The following is a 9,055-nucleotide window of genomic DNA, read 5'->3' as shown; positions in this document are numbered from 1 at the left end:
ACACAACACACGTCCCATAGGAAAAATAAGTTGTAAGTTCACTGCCTATGAATGTCCCAGCAAGCATTGTGCTACTCCATTTCGCTACTAAATAGCAACCAAATGAGCCGAAATAGATATAAAGGTAGATCTAAATAATGTTTAATGGTAACACAACCTGCAATTGTAGAACATTTCAATATTGGACCAAATAAAACATGAAATGAAAACACCACCCTATGTGAAACATATATGTCCTCCTGGGCCTATATATATCCCTTGTCGATTTAACGTGATTTAGGTAAGTGACAGCGGAACGCGCTTCTACTGTCATGTGCTATACTGTGATGTCCGCTCCAATAACTTGGCCCTACTTCACATTAATTTTTTAAATAAAAACACATTTATGCAATGACTTTACATAATGTAGGGTATATTTATGTGCATCATCCTACCTGCAGCAGCGGAGAGAAAACGATATCTTTCTGGACAAACTTTCACCAATCTAATTAATCTCATCATATTGGGATAGGCTATATTTTTCTAGCTGATGCATTTAGAACATTCTTTTCACTTTGATCTTGCTATAGTGTAGCGTATTTACATGCTTGCAGTATTTAAACTGCAGTTTGATTGGTTTGAGAAGCATAATAATATGGAATAATAGCCTATATATGGAGACAGACAGACGGGATCAAGGGAGGGGGGGGGGGAGCAGAGCACTTGGCTTTGTCTGGTTTTACCGGATTTCTCAGTGGAATTGGAGCTTAACACGTTGACTGCCAATGACGTGTTGATACGTCAAAAAAAAAACGGTGGGACGTGGATCAACGCCCCCCACGTCTCCTATAAAAATATTGGAGCCACCGAACGTGTACAACCCATTCCACCGACCCACTAAGTGGCGACAGTGCTCTCCAGACTAGAAAAAGCCCAGCCAAAACTGCAGGGGAACGCGCGAGGAAACCATTATCATACTGTAAAATGGATTGGCGAAAACGCTTTCGCTTTCGCGCATTATCGCGCTGGGAGCTGGCGGTGGGGGATTGCAAATTTGCATAATAGATTATGCGTGCAACACACTTTGAAACACGGCAGAAAGCCCACAATCGCACGCAGCTTCATTGCAGCTGAGCTCACTACCGAAACGACTCATGCAGACTCGCCCAAAGAGCAGCCGCCAGCAGCCAGGCAGCACAGACAGGCAGAGCCTCGCTTGTGACAAACGCTGCAAAGCCTCTAGAGACACACCCATGGAGGGAGGAGTTTGAAGGAGAGGGGGTTTCCTGCTTCTATGGAGGAAATTACTGTTCAAAACTATTGTTTAGATGTCTGACGTCTTACACCAAAAATAAATGGTTAAAGTGACTGTTTTATCGAATTTCACAAAAAGCCATTTATCTCAGAATAAATTTTCAGACGCTGAAACCATGCTGGATTCTACTGCTAATGCCTACATAACTACTAACTCTAACTAACTATTTTAGACAGAGAAAGCACACATTCTATTAGTTCTTTTGAGATCATTTGTGTTCACAAAATCTTAGCAGAAAATAATCCTCGGCTCTTGAAAGATGAGCCAGAATCCTCAAAAAAAAACCTTGGCAGAACCTACCTACAGTATTGAAAAAACGGCTGGCAGTGAATGTGTTAAAAGGCAAGCGTGTGCACTTCTCCAATGAGCGGACTGCGCATAATTTTACGCTTAAAAGGCGTGGTTATAATGGTTGAGGCTGCGTGTAGCGCCGATACCAAGATAGCCAGTGCGGTAGTTACCTGGTAGTTCCCGGGCAATTACCCGGTAATTACTAGATATTTTTCTGAAAATTACCTGGTATTTACTTGGTGATTACCTGGTATTTATTACCCAGTAATTATATATTACAGATTGTAAACCTCCACTATCATCCATCAATTTGTCTAAATGTGACCGTGTTAGGGTGACAATAACTCAGATCTTTACAAGGTAATTACCAGGTATATACTCAACATTGGACAGGTATTTACCCAGTAACTACCAGGAATTTACCTGGTAATTAGAAGTATCTGGTGGGTAATTACCCGGTAATGACTACATATTTTCTTGACTACTACCACGTATTTACCTGGTAAGTACCTGGCATTTACCCAGTAATTATCGATTACAGAATATAAACTTTCCCCTATTACCCATCAATTTGTATAAATGTGACCGTGTTAGTGTGACAAGAATTCAGATATGTACAAGGTAAATACCAGGTATATACTCGACAATGGACTGGTATTTACCCGGTAACTACCAGGTATTTACCTGGTAATTACACAGCCTTTAATCAATGTCTACCCGGTAACTCGGTATTGACCTGGTAATTACCCAGTAATTAGAAACTTGTACCACGTACTAGTTACCGGACAATAACTCGGCTATTTCCCCTGTAATTACCTGGTATTTACCCAGCATTCACTTGATATTTTAACTCCCATGTATTTACCTGGTAATTACCCAGTAATTAGAAACTTACCACATACATTTCCAAAACGTTATCAAGTAAAACCTCACGAGTTACCCTGTAAGTAAGGTGGAACTGTACTGTAAAAGGAAGCGTGGTTTGTTTCCCTGGTATTACCTTGTACTTTCCTGGTAATTGTAGTTTACAATGCTCCACTATTACCCATCAAGTTGTGTAGTTTTGACCGTGTTACCTGGCAATAACTCAGATATTTCCCATGTAATTACCAGGTATTTACCCAGAATTTACTAGGTACTTACCAGATAACTCCCAGGTATTTACCCGGTAATTACCTGGTATATACCCAGCATTTACTTGATATTTTCCCGGTAACTCCCATGTATTTACCTGGTAATTACCCAGTAATTACAAACTTGTACCACATACATTTCCAAAACGTTATCAAGTAAAACCTCACAAGTTACCCTGTAAGTAAGGTGGAACTGTACTGTAAAAGGAAGCGTGGTTTGTTTCCCTGGTATTACCTTGTACTTTCCTGGTAATTGTAGATTACAATCCTCCACTATTACCCATCAGGTTGTGTAGTTTTGACCGTGTTACCTTGCAATAACTCAGATATTTCCCCTTTAATTACCAGGTATTTACCCAGTATTTACTAGGTACTTACCAGATAACTCCCAGGTATTTACCTGGTATTTATCCAGCATTTACTTGATATTTTCCTGGTAACTCCCATGTATTTACCCAGTAATTAAAAACTTGTACCACATACATTTCTAAAACGCTATCAAGTAAAACCTCACGAGTTACCTGGTACGCAAGGTGGAACTGTACTGTAAAAGGAAGCGTGGTTTGTTTCCCTGGTATTACCTTGTACTTTCCCGGTAATTGTAGATTACAATCCTCCACTATTACCCATAAGGTTGTGTAGTTTTGACTGTGTTACCTGGCAATAACTCCGATATTTCCCCTTTAATTACCAGGTATTTACTCAGTATTTACTAGGTACTTACCAGATAACTCCCTTACCTGGTATGTACCCAGCATTTACTTGATATGTTCCTGGTAACTTCCATGTATTTACCCAGTAATTAAAAACTTGTACCACATACATTTCCAAAAAGTTATCAAGTAAAACCTCACGAGTTACCCGGTAAGTAAGGTGGAACTGTATTGTAAAAGGAAGCGTGGTTTCTTTCCCTAGTATTACCTTGTACTTTCCTGGTAATTGTAGATTACAATCCTCCACTATTACCCATCAGGTTGTGTAGTTCTGACCGTGTTACCTGGCAATAACTCAGATATTTCCCCTTTAATTACCAGGTATTTACCCAGTATTTACTAGGTACTTACCAGATAACTCCCAGGTATTTACCTGGTAATTACCTGGTATTTACGCAGCATTTACTTGATATTTTCCCGGTAACTCCCATGTATTTACCTGGTAATTACCCAGTAATTACAAACTTGTACCACATACATTTCCAAAACGTTATCAAGTAAAACCTCACGAGTTACCCTGTAAGTTAGGTGGAACTGTACTGTAAAAGGAAGCGTGGTTTGTTTCCCTGGTATTACCTTGTACTTTCCCAGTAATTGTAGATCATTAACATCCACTATTACCCATCAGGCTGTCTAGTTTTGACTGTGTTTCCTGACAGTAATTCAGATATTTCCCCTGTAATTACTAGGTATTTACCCAGTATTTAGAAACTTGTACCATACATTTGCAAAAACGTTTTCAAGTAAAACAGTCCACAAGCGGTTCCACCAGGATGTCTGTTGCTCTCCCGGCTCTTTCCCTGTCTACCGACTAGGCCAGAGGCTGGCGTTCTCCATTTGTGTTCCGTGCATGCCAAAGTCTTGGCTCTCCGCTCCGACACGGTGTCCGTGAGTCTGCTTCTCCACCTACACTGCATCGGTAATTAGCTGTCGGGAGATAGGAGGAAAACACCCACAGTTCCCAGGACCTACCCAAAACAGCACCCCCATACCAGCTATGAAATACATCAAGATAAAACACATTATATATTATTAATACATGCCCTCACACACACCCCCACCCTCTGACAAATACGCCAAAACAGGTGAGCTGTCAAAGAGAGTAACTTTATAAAACTCTTAAAGTGCATGTCCCACCCAGCGTGTTGTGCTAGACAAAGGATCAGCCGAACAGCATTTTTGTAAACAAACCGCGTCACTGGGAGAAAACAAGAAGACACTATGGACCCAGCCTTGAATGGATCTCTACCTAGGTTTACATTTTTAAAACTACAACAGTTCACACAACTTTAACACGACACGCATCCATTCCTTGTATCCCAAAAACAGTGCAAAACTTGTAACTGTAAACTTGTAACTGTAAATTGTTAAGGTTACATATAAAAACTGCAGTGAATTTTCATGTATAATATTTTGAATGTTTTAACAAAAATACAAAAAAAGTGCAAATGTTATGTGCACTTGGAATGTTTTAGTAATTGCTAAATAATAGAAAAGAGCAGTGAACGTTCATTAAAAAAAATACAGATCTTTAGATAAAATAAAACCAGGGTTGAACTCCCCATTGACCACTAAAAAAAGTGTTGTATAAAATAACACTGACAAATCCCTGAAACAAGTGCAGTAAGAAATTAAAATACATAAAAATAAAATAAAATAATTTAAAGCTGCATTCAGCAATGTTGGGTGAGTGTTTGGTCAGTGACTTGAAACCCCAAACCCCTCGCAGTCCTCTATCTCTGTCCTGTAGTCCTGCATGCAGGGCGGACGTATCTCTGCAACCGTAACTCGTAGAGACTCAGGGATGGCGGCTTAAAATTCGGGGTTACTCTGCGAGTTACGGTTGCAGAGAGACATCCGCCCTGCATGCACGACTACAGGAGAGAGATAGAGGACAGCGGTGGGTTGGGGGTTTCAAGTCACTGACCAAACACTTTATTTCAGTAATTGCTGTCAGAATATAGAGCCATTTCTCACTTATTTTAACAAAAAAACATTGCTGAATGCAGCTTTAAATTACTGCACTTTTAATCAAGTGTGGCTTTCAGGTACTTCCATCACTGGTTACACCTTAGATCTTCCACTACTATCTAGATGATTCACCTCAGGCTCCGCCAATTTTAACAAATGGTCGCTACAACTCTCCCAAATGGTCACGTGATCACCTTTCTCCTGAAGTGTTGTGAGAGGACTGTTGCCTGGTGATGCTGGGTTAGTGTTGACCTAGCAAGCTAACTTGAAATAAAGATTGTGAGTTCCCAAAATCCACACAAAGCACACATATAAACACAAAGCTGCCCGTGTTCGCTCAATATAGTTGAAACTATAGATCTATTCCATAAAAATAAAAAAAATTCTAGCCACAGATTTAGCTACTGCATCAACGAACTTCAGCTTTAGCTAATCGCTCCCTGCTAACATGAGTTCCTGTTGCCAAATCTCGTGAGAGTGTGTTGCTGACATAGAGACAGGTCTTGAACAACTTTATTTTTCTCCTGATCTGTCTGAAAAATGCCATTTTAGTGTCAGAGTATTCTGAGGATATGTGGCTTCGGAGAATGGCCCAAATATTTACTTTAATGAATATGGGGGCAAAAGAATCTGTCATAATCTGAGATCACATTGACTTTTCCCATTGACTCCAATAGACTCAGACCGGCCGAAAACCTCCAAAGTGGGCGTGTCCATGGAAGCCATGGTCAAAACGCGCGTGCAAAAATGACAGGAACTGAGTTGAAGTTGGGTGGTCTTGCTTGAAATCCCATCGTCTTTGGTTACACTTTGTAACATGCTCTTATGTCTTTAAATAAGCGTCCAAGAATGCCCTCCCTATGCTCTTTCCCAAGCCAGTGGTTCCACTCGATGCACCTTAAGCTCATCTTCAAGGCCTTCTCTGTCAAGTTCCCCCTGTACCTGTAGATGTTCTCTTTATAACTCCGCCATGCCCGCTTAATGTGCTGTGTGTGAGCACCAGTCCCAGGGTGGACAAAATATATCTGGTGATTTACCTGATAGTGAATGTAGCTGTCATGGGACAATCTGTTGTAGGCACGCCAGCAATCACTAATGACTTAACTTCCATGTCTAACATATTTTATGATGATTGGGAGCAATCTCCTCCTGGATCGAGTTTCAACCAGTTTTAACACAGGGCGTCTACGGGACCGCTTCACCTCCATCATTCCAAAGACCCACGAGCGTTGTCGCCAGGTGTTTCCATGTCATCCAGGTCCATACTGAAAATGTACAAAATGTCATGCTTAAAATGTATAATTTGAGAATGTTCGAGTCACTTTGGTGCTTGTTGATTCACCCCCAGGATCATGGTAATACTGCCTGGCATATGAACAAATCATATGGCTCCCAAATCAACACTTTTATTTGTCAGATCTTTCTATGTAGATGCCATTATGAGGCATTTGGATCAGGGTTCCCACATCCTACCTCAACATTAAATTCAAGGACCTTTCACAGACTTTAGAGGGCCTTTGCCCCAAATTCACAGACCCTGCATGGCATAGTTTGACATGGGTCATCAAGGTTATGATGAGAACTCGTACAAGCTCACGGATAATTAACAAGGGCAAATTCGGCTGTGGATCGCGTGCGGCAACTGGTGATGCAGCTGGTGGGCAGGCATCGCTGGGTTGTGGCTAGATGGGGTACAGCCACGGATGGAGTGACATGGTGAAATGGTGGCAATTGTTATTCCATGTAATTTGTGTTACTTCTTGTATAGTGTTATGACGAAAGCAAAGATACAAGAGGGTGAGATAAAGGATACATCCCGCCAATATTGAAGTAGCCTCTGATACAGTGTGTGCAGGGTTGGGGAGTAACAGATTACATGTAACGCCGTTACATAATCTGATTATAAAAAAACGGTAACTGTAATCTGTCACAGTACATTTTAAAATGTGTAATCTAGATTACAGTAACGGGGGTATAGTAACGGCGTTACAGGCAGGATTACATTCGCCCTTGCCTCTTCATTAATTTTACAAAATAACAACAAAAAACGGTGTAGCCGTGACTGACTGTGACGAGGACGAGCGAGGCGGAGCAACAGCAGCAGCTGCAGGCAGCATTCATGATGACAGAGGCACCCGCGCCTGTGGTGCCTCCTCCCACGAGTGCATATACGTCATGGAAATATAACAAGCATTTCACTTTTACGTTCGCTCAGTGTTTAGACAGATCAAGCGTCTTCCACATGGATTCTACTGAGTAGAATCCATGTGGAAGGCGCTTGTGTGTGGGGCTGTCAGCTGAACATTACGAGCTGCCAGGCAGTGGAAAATCTGCATTGAATTTCTCCGCTGACAAACGCTGCTCTAGTCTGCATGGGGCGAGAGGTTTTTACTTTCACTATCTCCTTCAGATCACCTCAGCCTCAACACGCCACGTGTCGACTCGTGTGTGGGTGTCGCTCTCTCTCTCAATCCATACGCAGGCAGCGCGTTTCTCCTCTCCCTCTCTCTGTCCCCCTATCTCTCTTTCTCTGTCCTGCCCTGTGGTCCAGTAAGAGGAGGTGCAAGCAAGGTTAGTGTTTCACGTCGTGTTTCAAGATTAAAGCAACAAGCTGCGTCTTCCACTCCACAATACATCATGAAAAATACCCATAACGTAAATTAAAGTGGTCTTAAAAATAACTCTTGTTGTATTCTCCTTAACTTCATGTTGGTATAAACATTCTTATCTGGTTATCAATGGTAAAACATGCTTCATCTAGTTAAATAAGGGTTTTAGCCAGGACTCTTGACCAGGACTCCCTGGAAGAAGAGATCTTGTATCCCAATGGGACATTCCTGGATTAAAAAAAAAAGTAATCCAAAAGTAACTGAAAGTAATCCCTACTTTACTTTTAAATAGTGGTAATCGGATTACGTTACTAAGTACAATACAACTAAGTAACTTTAAGGGATTCCTATTTAAAAGTAACCTACGCAACCTTGAGTGTGTGTGTGTGTAACTTCCTCTAGACCTAACCGTATTTTCAAAATGTCTGATCACCAATACCATTATTATTATTTTGTACGGCTTCATAGCATGAATGAGAGATGAATAGAGGGGGACCAGCTATTATTCTTTTTGTAAAAACAAAAAACAAAAACATATTTGAGATCCGGGGCTTTTCATAAAAGTTCCGAGGCCAGGCCTAACGATGACACTGCTTGTAGGAAGATACTGCTTTATCCTCAAAACTGCATGATGTCAATCTAATAAAAAGAAACAAATCTCCAATAGGCTATCAAAGAACATGTCGGCGATGTCAGATGACTGAGATTCCAGAGCATTTTTAAGTAAGTGGAGAATCCTTGGTGAAAAGCAGGCCTATAATAGCTGCGTCTGTGCGCATTTGGCACAGGGGCGAGAGGAGGGGATGAGATGGAGCTGCTCCTCTGCGCTGCTGACTGGGAAGTGAATACAGTGCGCGTCCCTGAAAGTCTTTAGCGACAAGCAAATTAATTGACATGTGATGTGATCTCTTTCTCTCTCAATCCCTCCCTCTCGCGTGTGCGCAGAAAGGACTTCAAAGGGATTGCAGCGACAACCAAATTGATGTGATAAAAACATCGCTGTAACGCGAGGGGACATAACGCGTGGAGACACTGACACATAGT

Source organism: Poromitra crassiceps (assembly GCF_964638095.1).
Source record: "Poromitra crassiceps genome assembly, contig: HAP1_SCAFFOLD_139, whole genome shotgun sequence".
NCBI lineage: Eukaryota > Metazoa > Chordata > Actinopteri > Beryciformes > Melamphaidae > Poromitra > Poromitra crassiceps.
The sequence above is the reverse complement of the archived record's forward strand: the minus strand, read 5'-3'. Positions refer to the sequence as shown.